Source organism: Bos indicus x Bos taurus, chromosome 10 (genome assembly GCF_003369695.1).
Source record: "Bos indicus x Bos taurus breed Angus x Brahman F1 hybrid chromosome 10, Bos_hybrid_MaternalHap_v2.0, whole genome shotgun sequence".
Lineage (NCBI taxonomy): Eukaryota > Metazoa > Chordata > Mammalia > Artiodactyla > Bovidae > Bos > Bos indicus x Bos taurus.
In genome coordinates this window covers 50,213,546-50,232,778 of record NC_040085.1, presented here as the reverse complement: position 1 = coordinate 50,232,778, position 19,233 = coordinate 50,213,546, and positions in this window count along the sequence as shown.

The window sequence follows — 19,233 nt, the reverse complement described above, 5'->3', positions numbered from 1 at the left end:
TGATATATGTTCTATGGGTTCTTGAGAAGAATGTGATTTCTACTATTACTGGGGGGATTGTTCTACAAATGTTAATTAGGTTCTCTTGGTTGTTGCTGTCATTGAATTATATATATTTGCTATTTTCTTATTTAGTTGCCCTATTAATGGAGAGTGGATTAAAGTCTACAATTAAATTGGATTTGTCTACTTCTGTCTTCAGTTCTCTTAATTTTTACATGACTTATTTTGCAGAACTGTATTTGGTGTGTATATTTGGGACTGATATATCTTCTTGGTTGATCGACTGTTTTATATATATGTAATGGTTTTCTCAGTGTCTGATAGTTTTATTTGCTCAGAAGTCTATGGTCTTATATGATATTAATATAGCCACTTTTACTTTGTTTTGATTAATGTTTATAATTCAGTTGAGTTCAGTCTCTCAGTAGTGTCTGACTCTTTGTGACCCCATGGACTGCTGCACATCAGGCCTCCCTGTCCATCACCAACTCCCATGTTTACTCAAACTCATGTCCATTGAGTCGGTGATGCCATCCAACCATCTCATCCTCTGTTGTCTCCTTCAAGGACATCCAACCAGTCCATCCTAAAGGAAATCACTCCTGAATATTCATTGGAAGGACTGATGTTGAAGCTGAAACTCCCCATACTTTGGCCACCTGATGCGAAGAACTGACTCAGTTGAAAAAAACCCTGATGCTGGGAAAGATTGAAGGCAGGAGGGAAAGGGGACGGCTGAGGATGTTTATAATTATCTTGTCTATATTTTACTTCAACCTGCCTATGTTGTTATATTTGAAATAAGTTTCTCATAGACATCATATAATGAGGTCATATTATTTTAATTCTCTGTAAGTATGAGTCATTTAATTGTTATAGTTAGATAACCTACATTTATGGCAGAAAGTGAAGAGGAACTAAAAAGCCTCTTGATGAAAGTGAAAGTGGAGAGTGAAAAAGTTGGCTTAAAGCTCAACATTCAGAAAATGAAGATCATGGTATCTGGTCCCATCACTTCATAGGAAATAGATGGGGAAACAGTGGAAACAGTGTCAGACTTTATTTTTGGGGGCTCCAAAATCACTGCAGATGGTGACTGCAGCCATGAAGTTAAAAGACGCTTACTCCTTGGAAGGAAAGTTATGATCAACCTAGATAGCATATTCAAAAGCAGAGACATTACTTTGCCAACAAAGGTCCATCTACTCAAGGCTATGGTTTTTCCTGTGGTCATGTATGGATGTGAGAGTTGGACTGTGAAGAAGGCTGAGTGCCAAAGAATTGATGCTTTTGAAGTGTGGTGTTGGAGAAGACTCTTGAGAGTCCCTTGGACTGCAAGGAGATCCAACCAGTCCATTCTGAAGGAGATCAGCCCTGGGATTTCTTTGGAGGGAATGATGCTAAAGCTGAAACTCCAGTACTTTGGCCACCACATGCGAAGAGTTGACTCATTGGAAAAGACTCTGATGCTGGGAGGGATTGGGGGCAGAAGGAGAAGGGGACGACAGAGGATGAGATGGCTGGATGGCATCACTGACTCGATGGACATGAGTCTGAGTGAACTCCGGGAGTTGGTGATGGACAGGGAGGCCTGGCGTGCTGCGATTCATGGGGTCGAAAAGAGTCGGACACAACTGAACGACTGAACTGAACGGAATTGAACTTATATTTAATACAAATGGCTCATCCTAAGATGGCTTCAGGCTTCCTAATGGTTGTTGTTTCTTAAAGCTTTTAAAAGGAAAAAATGCTTACAGTTCTTTGAGAATTATTTTTTAAAACAAAGCCTAGTACATTTTCTGCTGTATCTTCAGGTGAAATTAAACCTCTAAATAATTAAAAATACAAAAAGCTCCAAACTTAACCTCAAACTAATTCATACTCCAGAACCCAAGGACAGGATATATTCAATAAATATATTTTTGTAATTGTCAAAAAAAGAAAAAAAAATGTATTAGTTATTTTTAGTTATTTTATTATTTGGATGATTTAATTTGTTTACTCAATTTCTATAAAGGCATTACATAGGTCCTAGTCATTTATAATGAAAATTCTAGCTTATATTTGGATTGTGAGCGAACAAATGGAAAAGTTAATCTTTTCTCCTTTGTATCTTATCATTACAAATGTAAATATAAAACTTGGTCTCAGGTTTACAGTGATCACTTCCATGTAATCAACAACTATATGGCCTTCTCTGAACTCTTTAATCTATACTCTAATTAGTCCCAGGTTTGTACACTGTCCCAGGCTTGCAAAGTGAAAACATGGAAAGGATGTAGATAGAGGATTTTAGACTCTAAGCTCCATTAAGGGAGAGACTGTATCTTTTTTTTTTTTTTTCCTTCCCACTTTATGCTAAAGCATAGCATTGTGTAGCCCATAAGAGATGTTTGATTAATATTTGTCAAATAAGTGAATGAACCAATGAAGTAGAAAGTGAAAGAAAGAAAGAAAAAGTGAAGTCGCTCAGTCATGTCTGAATCTTTGTGACCACATGGACTGTAGCTTACCAGGCTCCTTTGTCCATGGGATTTTCCAGGCAAGAGTACTGATGTGGGTTGTCATTTCCTTCTCCAGGGGATCTTCCCAACCCAGGTATCGAACCCAGGTCTCCTGCATTGCAGGCAAATGCTTTACTGTCTGAGCCACCAGGGAAGCTGGCACAAAAAACACCAATAAGAGGTGTGGTGAAAAGATCAAAGGGACATAGACGTCCTTTTTAAGAAACGAAGAAATCTGCAAGATCCTAAGAAGGCATGTGAATAAATATCTCCCAAGAAGAAGTAGAAAGTTATCAGTGGAATTTTAAACTGTTAGATTTCAGGAAATGAAGAGACTGTCTATTTCTGGGAAGGGATGAGAAGATTCTGAAAACATTGAGAAGGAATTGGACTTTGAATTATGCCTTGAAGGATGGGTATTTGGTATAGACAAAAGATGCAAGAAAGGATATTCTAACAACCGAGGACTATTATTGAGTTGACGCTTAATAAATTAACCGTCTACTTCATTAGGACTTCCCTGGTGGCTCAGATGGCAAAGCATCTGCCTACAATGTGGGAGACCTGAGTTCAATCCCTGGATCCAGAAGATCCTCTGGAGAAGGATATGGCCATCCACTCCAGTACTTTTGCCTGGAAAATCCCATGGACGGAGGAGCGTGGTAGGCTACAGTCCACAAGGTTTCAAAGAGTCAGACACGACTGAGTGACTTCACTATCACTTTCGCTTTCTCTGGCTAATACTTTTTTCACTTTCTACTTCACTGGTTCATGAACCAAAGAAGCAGAAAGTGAAAGAGAGCTCTTATTAGTGTTTTGTGAGCCTCAGGGGTTCTTCTTGAGTGTCTACTGCAGAAAAGTGTGACCATGTGAGGTGGTTGATGCTACTGTCTGGAACTGTTCTATGATGATGATGGTAAAGAATGGTCAAGGTTACATGACCTTTCAGGTTTTACTGGAAAGAACAAATGGGCAGAAAAATATATAGAACCAGAACTTGTGCTTAGTATCACAATAACTTTGTCCTCAGAATTATATCAAGATACAAATTTTGGGAAGTGACAGCTAGTACCTTCTGAATAAAAAGTCAGCTGTAGTTTTAACTTTGTCAGTGGAATTGATTTGCTATGCAACTCAATAGTGAAAGTACCTGAATATGTTCTAAAGCTAAATGAACAAGAACTAAAAGTAACAAAAAGAGGGTACAGACCAAAACTAAAATTTTGATTTAAAAACATTTTATCTCTTGAAAACTACCCAGGTGAGATCTATCTAGGCTAACATAATTCTTACTTGCTTACTCTTTTTATTTTTAACTTTTTAAATTACCAGTTTATTGAATGTAATTTTTTGAAGTTTCCATTTAAAGATAGAAAAAAATGATACTATCAAAAGAAAGTATTGTGAAATCTTTACTGAAGAAAGAGTTATTATAGACCAACAGAAGTTATATATAAACTTCTGTTTATATTATTATAAAGTATTATAAAGAAGTATTATATAAAGACCAACAGAAGTAGATTTATTATATTTTGTAGCAATCTAGGGCCACAGTCCTTTATTTTATGGGGCCTTAAATTTAAAAAAAAAGAGGGAGGAAAACTGAAATGACTCTAGAGGATATGAAGAAATTAGAAAAATGAAGAAATGGCCTTTTCTATTTCAGGGGAGAGAGCAGCTCAGGTATGGCATTAGTCTATAGCACTTTGTTATGCTTACAAATGACGCATTTGTGTTCCAAGAGGCTTTTAGGAGACCAGCTAAGGCACATACATTTCCTTCATAGTCATAATCCCCAAAGTTTTATGTCTATGTAGCAATACTTTTTGATATATTACAATGAAATTTATTATAATAACTTGATGGAAAGAATCCCGGAGTTTTCTCCATTCTCTGATTTTCTCTGTGAGGAGAATACGAGAAGATGATGCCTTTTCTCTGAATTTGTTTCCTAAACTGTAAGATATGAGCAATAGACTGAATATCTAAGGTCCCTTTTGTCAAACTTTATTTAATGATTCTTTATGTATGTATTTAACAAGTGTGAAACTCTCTACCTTTTCTCTTAAACCTCATTCAGCTCAATAAACCTGCATTGCTGAGTGTGACTTGGCAGAAGAAATGCTTCCCAGGAGGTCAGTATACAAGCTGAATTGGAGGGATTCAGTTCCATCTTGACTCCTTTTAACATTTTACCCTGATTTCACATGTGTCTTCTCTGTGAAGGCTTTCTGTTATATTTTAATGCAGTAATGTGAATAACTATAACTTTTGGGGATACCCACTGTGTGGGTTGACCATATCTATCTTCAGGTTGGGCCAGGGACAGACGTTGTTTAACTCTAGATAGATTAATTAAAACTCACTAATTAATGAGGTGACCCCTTTTCCCTCTCCAGAGTACCTTGATTTAAGTGGCAAATTATATGGTCACTGTATTTCTCACCACAACTTTGTGAAGTATGTATTGGCCTCCTTATCTTAGAGGTCAGGTAATGGTAGCTGGCTTTGAGAGTTTAAGCTTGAAAGCCATGGAGCCAGGATGAAAATTCAGCTCTGTCTGATGCCAAAACTAATGTTCTTAGCCGTTACACTTCAAGGACACCTTTTCCCACTAAATGCTAGAAAAAAAATTACACAAAAATGGGACATAGAAAAGGGTATCACGTCCTTTAGTTTTTATAAGAACAAATAACCTTTATACCTGGGACATTTTTCCTGATATTAAACTCAAATCTTGTTGCAAGTTCAAGTGATTCCTTTGGCTGGAGAAATCAGTTTTGGCTTATGTCCCAGCAGAGCTATCCCAGCAGAGCTACAGACCAGCTGGTCACAAGGATTTTGTCTTTGTTCAAGGTGTTATTTATCCCTCAAGTCACTGTAAATGTAACACTTTGGTTGCAAAGAACAAAGGATAGAGGTTTCAAGGGATGCTGTGCCCTTTCGGTTCACATACCCACTCTAGAGCAGTGTGAGGGCTTGGGCAATGTGGAGGCTTGAAGTGGTGGGCTAAGGTCATATTCTGATGGCAAATGATTGTACATCATTTGTACATCAATACATCATTCCTTGACAAGTCACTGCTCTGAGAAGAGAAGAATCCTTTCTAAAAAGTATCGACTCTGAAGACCTTGGTCACATGGCCTGGAAGACTGTGTCCTATGTCCTAAAGTTGTGCAGATGTGAATTAAAGTGTTAGTTTCATAAAATAGTTAAGAAGTAAAGGTGGTGATGGTCATTAAAAGGATGATGGTGTTACTTGTTAAGTACCATTGTCTTGATCAGATGAAAAAGGAAATAGATTCATATGGCTTATGACTTACCTTCCCAAAGTTACACAGAGATTAATAAGCTAGAGCTTGAACTCAGATCTTCTAACTCTAAATCATTCTCCTATTCATTCTCTCTTTCCTTATTGATTCACCCTCCCATGCATCAACTCATTTACATTAACAGTTATCAGAAAAAATGTACTGAGTACCAACTACATGCTTGAACAGGGGTTCCAAATCTTAATGCCTGTTTGAAACACCTTGGGAATCTTTGGCAAACACTGATTCCTGCATATGCCAACATAGACATTCTGATTTAGTTGCTGGGTTGTGACCTGGGCGTCAGAATTTTTAAAAGCCTCCCTGTAGATTCTAGTGTGTAACCAAATCAGGAATCCACTGAGCTAGGCCCTTGGTTAGAAACTAGGAATTAAAGATGACCTGAAGCATTGCAACAAAATAGGGGATTCAAAGCCTATCCTTCTTATTCCAAGAAACCATTAAAACACAGGGACCCATGCAGTTCATAGCCTCCAGGGTATGGATAATAAAACACTGCAAAATTTTATGGTCTCTCAAAATGCCTGATTTTTTTTTTTTTGGTGGAGGGAGAGGTTTGGCAAGGAACATAGGAAAATGAAAATAAGATTTTTGGAGTGCCTTGTATTTATACCAAGTGCAAAATGTGAAATACGTGTCATTTCTATGTTCAAAACATTAAGCAAAATAGAAGATGTGAATAGAGCAATCGTTACTGAATTTAGCACCTCACAACAGCTCCTCTCAGGGGGTAATTTAGGCTTCTTTTTATATCATGGCTCAAACTTTGATGTGATGAGAGGATTTTGAAATTCACTTTGAGAATTCCTTTTCTCCCTCAGATTCACACAGTTAAATGATCAGAGATCACATTTAATTTCTATGTGGAAAGCCTCCATTAAATTGATGCAAAGCAGGCACTCTAGAATCCTGAGGGAAATGAGAAACTGATGGCTTTCTTTCTAAGAGCATGATGAAGAGGCGGGGACCTAGGCTGCTGGGTGGTGCTCTAGGGATTTCCCCTTAGGAGGGCCAAAAGTCAAGTTACATTAGCAATGAGTCTCCCAAATCTGTCCAGTTCAACCCTAAGGAAACTTTAGACTCAGGGACATTTCTGGAATAGCAAAATTATAGCATTGTCCAAGAGTATTACAGGACAAATAGAATAAAGATCCTCCTTTTTGGACTTGGCTAAAGCTTGAACAAGTTTACTCTAAAAATGGATGCATTACAAATTGGGGGCAGTTGCTCTGTGGAAGGAACTGGAGGCCATGACTCAGAGGCACGGTAGATATTTAGGTATGATCTACCTGTCCCATAGCATTTGGTAACACTTGCCAACACATTATATACTCATTTTTGCCATGCTTTCTGGTCTCCTGCTAAATGATGTCTAAGATATCTAGTGATGATAGGTTTCCTCATCACAAATCCCTCCTTGCTCTTATATCCCTTAGAAGCAATGTCAGAAAAGTGTCCAGAGTTTCTTGTTAATGAGACTTCAGATGCCATAAGCAATTGGCTGGAAGAGAAACGTGCTGTGACTCTGAAGGCATGCACAGCAGGCCAGGTAAGTATGCAAAGCTCCAGCTTAGACCCAAAAGAGCAGCAGGGCAGCACAGCTCTCCACATCCCCTGCCATCATCTCCTTTCTCATTCATCCTTTCCCATCCACCCCTTAAAGAGCCTGACTTTCTTGTAGTGATGGGTTGTAAGAGGAATAACTACTATGTGCCTGTCAGTTTTACATACACCATCTCATTTATCTAAGTCACCTGTCAGAAGCTATTATCGTCACCTCCTTAGCCAAAGACTGCATCAGGTGTTTCTCTGCCATGTTCTCAAAGCCTACTTCATGTCTGATCTCTGCTGATACAGTGTTTTTTTCTCTCTTTGTCTCACTAGACTGTGTGCTTCTTGAGGGTGAAGGCAATGTTTCTCTTTGAAGTATTGCTACTTAGCATAGTATTTCACAGATCCCTGAGTTGGAAAGATCCCCTAGAGAAGAAAATGGCAACCCACTCCAGTATTCTTGCCTGGAGAATCCCATGGACAGAAGAGCCTCGCATGCTACAGTCCATGGGGTCACAAACACACACAAGGGTTTGAATACGTTTAAGTCTGTTTTAAATTAGTGACTGATAGTTGCAAAGAAAGTATGGAAGTTTAAAGTAATTTTTGCAAGGTATAAATTGATTATTTATTGATAATTATTTATTATTACAGAATTATACATTGATTAACCTGGGTTTCAGATACCAAAGCTTTAACTTCAGGCTGCAGGGCTTTTCCTGCTAACAAACAGTCTCTTTTAAGGATGATGAAATCCAAAGTTAGATGTCCTCATATGTTTTTGCAACTTGCTCTTGAGTGAACTTTTCAGGTTTTGTCTTCTAACTGTACACTTCAGGTGGAAGTTATGACATAGATTTGTTATAGAACAAATTTGGTGCAAAATTTGTTATAGAACAAAGAACATTTAGATGGCTGCCAGGATCAGCTTAGGAAAGAACAGTCAGAGTTCTTTTCAGTGATTTGGTTTATGTTTAGGGATAGGTAGTTGTCACTCAAGCCTAAGGGATAAAATGTATATGAATTACAAAATGCTATGACTGAATTATATTTTTAAAAGTATGATAAATGATGTGCTTCTAACCTTACTTGGACTGTCAAGGTACTGTTATCTTGTTACTTTAAAGACAGCTCTTGTTATTTATGGTGATATCAAAGTCAAAATCAATGGTTAATGTCTAAGGTCAAAATCATCAAGATATCTGCATATTTTCATAGTCCAGTTATAATACTAAGGTGAGCTGGCTAGGACATCTGAAATTCAGCTTTTTGGTTCTAATTTTGATATTTTGGAAAATGTCAGAAGAGAATTAGAATATGATATGTTCAGCCACAGAAGCACCAAAATATCAGTGCTATGATGTGGGAGGGCTTCCCTGGTGGCTCAGACAGTAAAGAATCTGCCTGCAATTGCAGGATCCCCGGGTTTTTTCCCTGGGTTGAGAAGATCCCCTGGAGGAGGGAATGGTGACCCAGTCAACTATTCTTGCCAAGAGAATCCCATGGACATAGGAGTCTGGAGGTCTACAGTCCATAGGTTTGCCAAGAGTTGGACAGGACTGAGTGACTAACACTTGACATTTATTTATGGTGCAGGAGATAATTTCAGGTGAATATATATTTTGAGCAGGAATTATCTAGGTAATATCTTTAAGTATAGTATTTCACCTGTATAGACAGAGATGCTGGACTTCTCTGTGAAGATTTCTGCCTTTTTTTAAAAGAAAGTATTTATTTGTCTGCAACCAGTCCATTTTAAAGGAGATCAGTCCTGGGTGTTCTTTGGAAGGAATGATGCTAAAGCTGAAACTCCAGTACTTTGGCTACCTCATGCAAAGAGTTGACTCACTGGAAAAGACTCTGATGCTGGGAGGGATTGGGGGCAGGAGGAGAAGGGGACGACAGAGGATGAGATGGCTGGATGGCATCACTGACTCGATGGACGTGAGTTTGAGTGAACTCTGGGAGTTGGTGATGGACAGGGAGGCCTGGCGTGCTGTGATTCATGGGGTCGAAAAGAGTCGGACACGACTGAGCGACTGAACTGAACTGATTGGGTCTTAGTTGCAGCATGTGGGGTCCATTACCCTCCGGGGATTGAACCTGGGCCCCTACATTGGGAGCATGGAATCTTAGCCTCTGGACCACCAGGAAAGTCCCTCTGTCTCTTTTATATGATGGAATCAAAGTTATGTTTTTCCCAAAGAGTCACATGTATTGTCTCTTAGCTGGCAGAAAAGTCGTAATAGGAAAAGAACAAACTAGAAATTGTTTTTAATATTGAACATGCTGAATTAAGGAATACAAAATTGTGAGAGACAGGCTTAATAAGAGACATGCTTTTTCAGTTGCTGTATTCCTGTTATTTCATTAGAATGAGAGGGACTAGAAAAGTTGAAACTGCTCCAGCCAAAGTGATGTGGGTAATTAGAGCAATCTCCATTCGGCTGAAGCACAATCAAAGTGACAGGGCTGTTGAAATTCCATCTCCTGAACATTTAAATGCCATAGAGTATTCTCTATCGAAATTTGGGGGCAGTCGTGATGTGCTGGTGTATAAGTGAATGATGGCAGCCACTCAAGAATACAGGGAGGGTGGAGGGCACTGTGAGAGAAGAGGTTGGTACAGAAAATCCTGAGGCTTTGTACACACAGTCAGCTGGGTGGTCGGCAATACTACAGTCACCTACTTGTCCCCTTTTGATGCCTTCTAGTCCTGGTCATTTTAATCAGATTTCACCCAGTTAAGAGTATTAAGGGATGGGGTGTTCACACAGCAAATATATATTTCCTGCCTGCAATTTGTAGGCATTGTGCTGGGTGCTCAGAATGTTTGGTGATCAAAAATGCCACCTTGGTCCAGACTACTGTTACTGTTACGTGATCCTGTCTTGGAGTTTGCCTCTAAAACAAAATGGAGGGGTAAGAAAGTTTATGGGACTGACAAGGGTGTTATGAAATGACAGGTCTTACACGGTGTAAGTTGACAAGTAAAAGAAAGCTTAAGGATTGGGGCAAATTTGGGAACTCAAAGGGATAGTTCATAGAGTTTGCCAACTGGTCACAGCGGGGCGGCTGAACCATAAAACTAATGAAAACGAGCAGAGAATGTGTAGTTTGAAGAATTACAGGTGTTGGCAGTGTCATGAGATGGTCCAAGGACTGGATGGTGGACATACTGTCCTCTAGCAGGAGGGAAGACAAGAGAATCCAAACTGAGGGTGTTGGAGAGCTGAGAGGCGGCCTTTCTGGCTGGGTTGTTCATGGACTACAGTGTGCTTGTATAAATGTGAACGCCCTGCACTCCAGGCTTATAAAATACTCGAGGAGCTCTGAGTACTATCCGTAAGGCTCCAAACACACTGGTTTTGCCTTCATAGAATATTTTATCACTAAAATAAATGCCAAAGAATATATGCTATTACACTATTACTACATGTATGTTAATTATGACATCCTTACTCTGAAGTTCTAACACAAGAAAAATGAGAATTTACAGAAATGAGAATGTTCTTAAGGTAGTGTTTGTGAAGATAATGTAAATACTTTGCTTGTTAGACTTTAAGAAATTCTCGCAACATTGTGAATGCCCTGATTGTAATTCATTTTATGATATAATGATTGTACTACAATAGAAAATTCTCCTCTACACCAAGCAAATCATTTCATTTTATACCTCAGAAATTCTCAGTAGCTTGATATAAACACTAATTCCTTTCTTGTGGTTATTGTTTAACTTTAAATTATAGTGGCATATTAAATGAATAAAGGAAAGAGAGGAATTTGCCTTAATTTACCTTTGGTAGCTCAGAGGTTAAAGTGTCTGCCTGCAATGCAGGAGACCAGGGTTCAGTTCCTGAGTTGGGAAGATCCCCTGGAGAAGGAAATGGTAACCCACTCCAGTACTCTTGCCTAGAAAATCCCATGGATGGAGGAGCCTAGTAGGCTACAGTCCATGGGGTCGCAAAGAGTCAGACATGACTGAGCGACTTCACTTCACTTCCCTTCGCCTTTGGTTCAAGTCAGCACATTTTGTTTCTCTTCCTTAGAAGATGCCAGAAACAGTGTGAAGCCTTGTACAGAAGGTAGCAGCAAACACCAAACAGTCCCTGACCCCTAGAAGCTAAGTGGGAAAGCAACAGGCATCAACGAAGAGATCTCTTAGGTAGCCAACTATGGTTAACTGTTACAATGTCAGGTTAAACTGTTTTGGTGGGTGGAAAACACAGAGACTGAGGGTGATCTTGTTCCCTGTTTTCAGAGCACTTTTAAAGGTAGTCAAACAGTGCTTAAATTATGCTTCCCACATAGTTTAGTTGTTATTGTTCAGTCACTGAATCATGTACTACTCTCTGCAACCCCATGGACTGCAGCACTCCAGACTTCCCTGTCCTTCATTATCACTTGTAGTTTTCTCAAATTCATGTCCATTGAGTCAGTGATGCTATCTAACCATCTCATCCTCTGATGCCCCCTTCTTCTCCTCCCCTCAATCTTTCCCAGCATCAAAGTCTTTTCCAATGGGTTGGCTCTGCACATCAGGTGGCCAGAGTATTGAAGCTTCAGCTTCAGTATCAGTACTTCCAATGAATATTTAGGGTTAATTTCCTTTAGGATTGACTGGTTTCATCTCCTTGCAGTTCAAGGGACTCTAGAGATTCTTTTCCAGCACTGCAATTTGAAAGCATCAATTCTTTGGTGCTCAGCTTTCTTTATGGTTAAACTCTCACATCCATATATGACTGGAAAAACCATAGCTTTAACTACATGGACCTTTGATATAAAAAAACAGATGTCTCTCTTTTTAATATACGTTTATTTATTTTAATTGGAGGTTAATTACTTTACAATATTGTATTGGTTTTGCCATACATCAACATGAATCCGCCACGGGTGTACACGTGTTCCCTATCCTGAACCCCCCTCCCACCTCCCTCCCCGTACCATTCCTCTGGGTCATCCCAGTGCACCAGCCCCAAGCATCCTGTATCCTGCATCGAACCTGGACTGGCGATTCGTTTCTTATATTGTATTATACATGTTTCAATGCCATTCTCCCAAATCATCCCACCCCTGCCCTCTCCCACAGAGTTTAAAAGACTTTTCTATACATCTGTGTCTCTTTTGCTGTCACGCATACAGTTATCGTTACCGTCTTTCTAAATTCCATATATATGCGTTAGTATACTATATTGGTATTTTTCTTTCTGGCTTATTCACTCTGTATAATAGGCTCCAGTTTCATCCACCTCATTAGAACTGATTTAAATGTATTCTTTTTAATGGCTGAGTAATACTCCATTGTGTATATGTACCACTGCTTTCTTATCCACTCATCTGCTGATGGACATCTAGGTTGCTTCCATGTCCTGGCTATTATAAACAGTGCTGCAATGAACATTGGGGTACACGTGTCTCTTTCAATTCTGGTTTCCTCGGTGTGTATGCCCAGCAGTGGGATTGCTGGGTCATAAGGCAGTTCTATTTCCAGTTTTTAAAGGAATCTCCACACTGTTCTCCATAGTGGCTATACTGCAGCCACGAAATTAAAAGATGCTTGTCCAAGGAACAAGCATCTTTTAATTTCATGGCTTCAGTCACCATCTTCAGGGATTATTTTCTGTTCTGCAGCTTTTTATCTCCATATGAATGAAAAGCGTTATGGCTTTAAAGGTCAAGTCCTGGAGTCAGAGTCTTGAGAAAGATCTATCATGTACACTTAAGGTTATAGTCAACATTCTTTTAGACAAAGGTGCAGAGCCAGCATAATTAAGCACAGGCAACAGAACACAAAGGTTAGAGCTAAAGGAACTGGTCCAATATGGAGTCAGGTTAGTCCTTCTCTGTTATACAGTGTTTAAAGGATTGGGGTTATGTTTCTAGAGTCAGAACCACCTCAAACATGGACAGCTCTGGAGACATATAATGATCTTTCTACTCAAAAGTTAACTCTACTGCTAAGTCACTTCACTCGTGTCTGACTCTGTGCGACCCCATAGAGGGCAGCCCACCAGGCTCCCCAGTCCCTGGGATTCTCCAGGCAAGAACACTGGAGTGGGTTGCCATTTCCTTCTCCAGTTAACTCTACAAATGACATTATTTCATCTTTTTTATGGCTGAGTAATATTCTATTCTATTCTCTCTCTCTCCCTCTCTCTCTCTATATATGGTGTATTTTATTTATCTATTCATCTGTTGATGGACACTTAGGTAGCTTACATGTCTTGGCAGTTGTAAATAGTGCCCCTAGGAACACTGGGGTGCATATATCTTTTCAAATTAGAGCTTTTGTCTTTTTTGGATATATGCCCAAGTGTGGGATTGCAGGATTTTGTAGAAACTCTATTTTTAGTGTTTTAAAGAATCTCCATATAGTTTTCCATAGTGACTGCACCAGTTTACATTCCCACTAACAGTGTAGCAGGGTTCTCTTTTCAACACATGCTTCAGCATTTATTATATGTAGAATTTTGTATAAGAATGTCATTCTGATTGGTGTGAGGTGATGTCTCACTGTAGTTTTGATTTGCATTTCTCTAATAACTCACGTTGTTTAGCATCCTTTCTTCTGCCTGTTAGCCATCTATTTCTTGGAGAAATGTCTATTTAGATGTTCTGGCCAATTTTTGATTGGGTTGTTGTTGTTTTTGGAGGGTATTGAGTTTATGAGCTGTTTTTCTGCTTTGGAAATTAAGCCTTTGTTGGTTACATTGTTTGCAAATATTTTCTCCCAGTCCATAGATTTTCTTTTCATTTTTTTTTTTGTGTGAATTTCTTTGTTGTACAAAAACTTTTAAGTTTGCTTAGGTCCCATTTGTTTATTTTTCTTTTATTTCTATCACCTTGGCAGACTGACCTAAGAAAATGTTGCTACAATTTATGTCAGAGAATGTTTTGTCTATGTTATTGGACCTAGAGATTATCATGTTAAGTGAAGTAGGTCAGTCAGAGAAATGCAAATGTTACATCATATCACTTATGTGTAGAATCTAAAAATAGTGCAAATGAACTTACTTACAAAACAGACTCAGAGACATAGCAAACAAACTTAAAGCTACTAAAATGGAGGAGGGATAAATTGGGAGTATGGAATTAACAGATGCACAATACCATATATAAAATAAATAAGCTATAAGGGTTTACTGTATATCACAAGGAATTATATGTAATATCTTATAATAGGCTATAATGGAAATAAATAAAAATGAATATAGATACACATACACACACACATATATCTGAATCCCTTTCCTATATACTTGAAACTAACACAATATTGGAAATCAACTATACTTCAGTTAAAAGAAAAGTTAACTCTAAATTTCAGATGAATTCAGCCTCATGGTTCTACACGACTGCCTAATTTACAGAATTCTTTGTCTCCTCTTTCCTTCACTGTCAAGGTCAGAATGCCTGTTTTCTATTGTTGACTTTTCACCTGGTCTTAGAGGCTTTGGGCTGCCTGTCAGAGAAAGAGCTCATACTCTGAAGGAGTAGAGTGCCTCTGATGTGTATATACCTCACCTTACTGGTGAGGAAGCAGAGTTCTTGGCTTGCCTGATCTTTTGATGAGCTCTAGTAAGACCTGTACTCTTGCCTGGAAAATCCCATGGATGGAGGAGCCTGGAAGGCTGCAGTCCATGGGGTCGCTGAGGATCGGACATGACTGAGCGACTTCACTTTCATGCATTGGAGAAGACAATGGCAACCCACTCCAGTGTTCTTGCCTGGAGAATCCCAGGGATGGCGGGGCCTGGTGGGCTGCCATCTATGGGATTGCACAAAGTTGGACACGACTGAAGCGACTTAGCAGCAGCAGCAGCAGCAGCAGTAAGACCTGAGCTGTTTGGTCCTCATCACAGGGTCCTCCTGCTGCCCCGTCCTGCTTTCTTTCCTTCTCTAGCTTGTCTTCATGCTGGTGGCCTCGTCAGTTAACTATCACTATTGATTTTCCATCCACACCTAGCAGATTCCCCCCATTTGTGTAAGGATGAGGCAGCCCTCTTTGGGTTTCAGGGCTCAAAAAAAGGCTTTCTAACCCAGTTTGATAAGTTTTTATATGCTGTGTTACTTGAGAGATTTTACAGCAATGTTCTGTGTATTAAAGTGTGATAACAGAAAACAGATTCAAACCGCAATAGTAAAATAGAAACTCAAAATGGTACAAAAGATTGGTGTTGCTCAGAATAAATCTTATAGCCAAGTTTTTCATAGAGTGAATTTCCATTTCTATTTTTCCATGGACTTCTTTACACAATCTGAGCTGGGTATCACTGTAATAAAATTAAATCGAAGAAGCAAATCTTTAGAGATCACATTTTAGAAGAGAAAAAATTAGGACATTTTAATAAATGTGGTGAAGTAGTTAGAAGGCAGCATTAAAAACTCCCTAGATAAGCATTGCATTTTCCATTTTAAAAAATAGTTAATACTTAAAGAGACTTTTGAGATCACCTTTTTGCCCTGGCTAACTGCAGGCTCTAAAGCAATGTACTGTCCCTAAGTAGTTGTACTGTTTTCACCAATTGTGTGCAGTTACCCAAGGGCCATTTGCTTTTGAGTAGAATCACATCTAGGTAAGGATCCTCATGCTGCAGTTGTCACCTCAGACAGATAATAACCTCTGTCTTTTTCTGTTCCATATGGTGACAACTATCTCAGGGCTATAGTGAGAAGTGTTTAGGATCCTATAGCAGAGTTTCAAATATAGAACCCACCCCTTTGCCTCTCTCTGCTCTAGATGGTAGCTTGGGTTTCACAGGATCCCAGGAATATAACACCAGTGTTCCTTATTCTTTAAAAAATTATTTTGTACTCTGTCATGTTCAGAGTTTAATTAAATCTTTCAGGCCATTAGTGTACCATTTAAGGAAAGCCTATCTAAATAAAAGATCCAGGAACCATACACTGGAATGTACACACAGACTGTGATGAAAATAGAGTTGAGATTATGAACATGTGTCAGTACAATGGGAAGAAAGGATGTGGTCTCGAACTGACTCAGCTTAAAAGGTTACTAGTCACTAACGACCCAAACAATTTAAATTCTGAAATAGATTATTTTTAGAAAATGAGGCATAATTTGTCCGGTTTTATCACTTTAATAGTCAACACTTTCATACCTATTTAAATTGATACTAACACCAAATCAAGTTTGTCCACTGAGTTACGTGCCATACGCACATTGATCTGTGCAGCCAAGGTCTCACCCTCACATCTGTCCTAGTTTTTTTGCTTCTCTTGCAGTTTTCACCTCCAGCTTTATTAAGATATTATTTGACACATGACACACTTTACAAGTTTAAAGTGTAAAATATGATTTGATATACCTATATATTGCAAAAAGGTGACCACAATAAGGTTAGTTAACACTTCCATTGCCTCACATAATTATCATTTTGTGTGTATCTGTGTGTGGTGATAACACTTAAGATCTGTTCTCTTAACAACATTCAAGTATATAATACAACACTGATAACTATACTTACCATGCTATACATTGTATCTCCAGAACTTATTCATCTTGCATACCTGAAACTTTGTACCCTTTGACCAACATCTCCCCATTTCCCTCACCCCCATCCCCGTGGCAACCAGCATTGTATTCTCTATTTCAATGAGCTCAGCTTTTTAAGATTCCATGTATGTGATTTCTTATACAATAGGTAAAGAATGTGATGTAGGTATTTTAAATTATCCTTTTGATGGATAAATCACAAAATTATTTTGAAAAGTTCAAAAGTCTCTCCCTCTGTGTATTCCTTTGCCTAAGATGTATAGACTAGTAAAATTCATCTCTTGAGTGACTGCTACTTTCTAATGGCCCCCGTGTCTCCTGCCCTCAAGCTTTCCTTAATCCCTGGGGTTTTGCTGTAGCCAGTGGGCAGTGAACAATTCCCTGGATCTCTCTGAGACACCCCCGAGAATGGAGCACAGCCCAGTGCAGGGAATACCTGTCCCTCCCAGGTCCTGGCCATCAATCCATTGAGGCCTCAGTGATGTCCTTCCTCCCCCAGAGTACTCGACTCTGGCAGTCCTCTTTTCCACATTGTTCAACCTCCTAGGAAATCGACAGCTTGCAAAAAGTCGCCACAGTTGCAGCTCTTTTGACTGAAAAACAGTGCCCCTAAGTTCTTCATGATGAAGGTAAATTAATAAGTGGGCAGGGGATGCTTTTATCATGGGCACACAGTGGTTAAGAACAAGTTTGCAAACTGCATTTGAATCTTGATTTTGTTGCTGTGTGCCATTGCTAACCCTTCATTTCCCTAATAGTAAAATAAAGAAAAAATAAGATTATTGAGAGTATTAAATTGGTTAATGTATGTCAGTGCCTAGCATAAAACACTGTTTTTATCTTTGGGTAATTTGCTCCTATAACAAAACAGGCATTGTAAAAGCTAAAAACTTTGTAGCTAGTGTCTTATTTACCACAAATATATACACCAAAACTCCTTATGCAAGCATGTAGTGTAACAGAATAAATTGTGTTTTGGATGATACACCAGCCTGAGAAATATATAAACCAGCCTCCCAGTGTCAAGAATTTGGGAGAAAGTAAGAGGTCATAGAAATTACAAACCTGTTTGCTACTCTTCATTTTCCCTCTTTCTTATTTTTTCACTTTTGTTTATATTGTCAAAATTTTCTGTTTATGTTATCAAGCTTTAGGAGTAATCTTTGATCTCTGTGTTTTGTCAAAGCTCTTGATTACTGCACAGTTCTAAGCATTTTGCTGGATTATGAAATATCATTTTCCACATTAGCAATTTTAATGAGGAAATCAGACAAATGTATAAATCACTACATGAAAAATAGAATAGAAAGCTAGATTGAAAGCTACTAGCTTGCTAATTATTTTTAATAAATAAATAACTTGCTAATTATTTTTAGATATTGACCTTTTAGCATACTGATGACATTTGAGCAAGTTAATATTTTGATATATCCACAGTCTCATTATAAATTTACAACTTATTTCAAGTAAATCAGTTGCTATTTAAAATTTTATTTTCATATGTGTGTATTGCTTGAATGTGAGTTTGTTACACTCCAAACCCACTCCAGTTTTCTGCAAGCACATGTCTAATGCCCTCAACTGTATGTGTACCTTAGCAAACTGAGTGACAGTCATGTGTCTCATGAAGCAGACACACGTACAAGATGCTGACTGTTCCATTTCAGTGTTGCAGTGTTCATTAACTGCTGGCTGCAAAAAAGAACCCTGCATTATTAAAGAGAAGAGAGGAATAGACTGGAGCAAATGACAGAGTTTTTAGTGTCTGATTTTTTTCCCAGACATAAAATGGAATCACAGAGGTGAGCTTCTGCTTTAGTTAATTCTTCCCTTGGTTAGAATATCAACCTTTTTCTTGTCTGCTGCTCGCATCAAAACCACCTGAAGGGAATAACTAATAAGAATTCATCTGCTGTCTTTTGCACATGACAAAATTCAGAATGCCTGGAAATCAAAGGGAATGGGTTATCTCCACCAGAAAACAAACCATAATAGAGCACATTCGAGTAGTCCTTTCTATTGCCTGATTTTCCATATTGGCTTATGGGGGTCAGAAGTCTGATTTTATTGCCCTCATTCGAAACTGACAGAAGCTGGATTATGTTTTAATCACCCTACAGAAGGGTTCTGGGCTTGCAGAGAATGCTTTTGAAACAGGTTAGATATGCCAGCAGGGGGCGAGCATTAGCTGTGAGAAAGGCTCAGAGAGGCTTTATTTTTCACAGGGCAAGTGCTCACACACTCTCCCTTACAGGCACTCATACACTTGTATTTAATTATTCTGTGAATTAAAGGTTTCAACTGTTAAATTTTTGCACTATATATA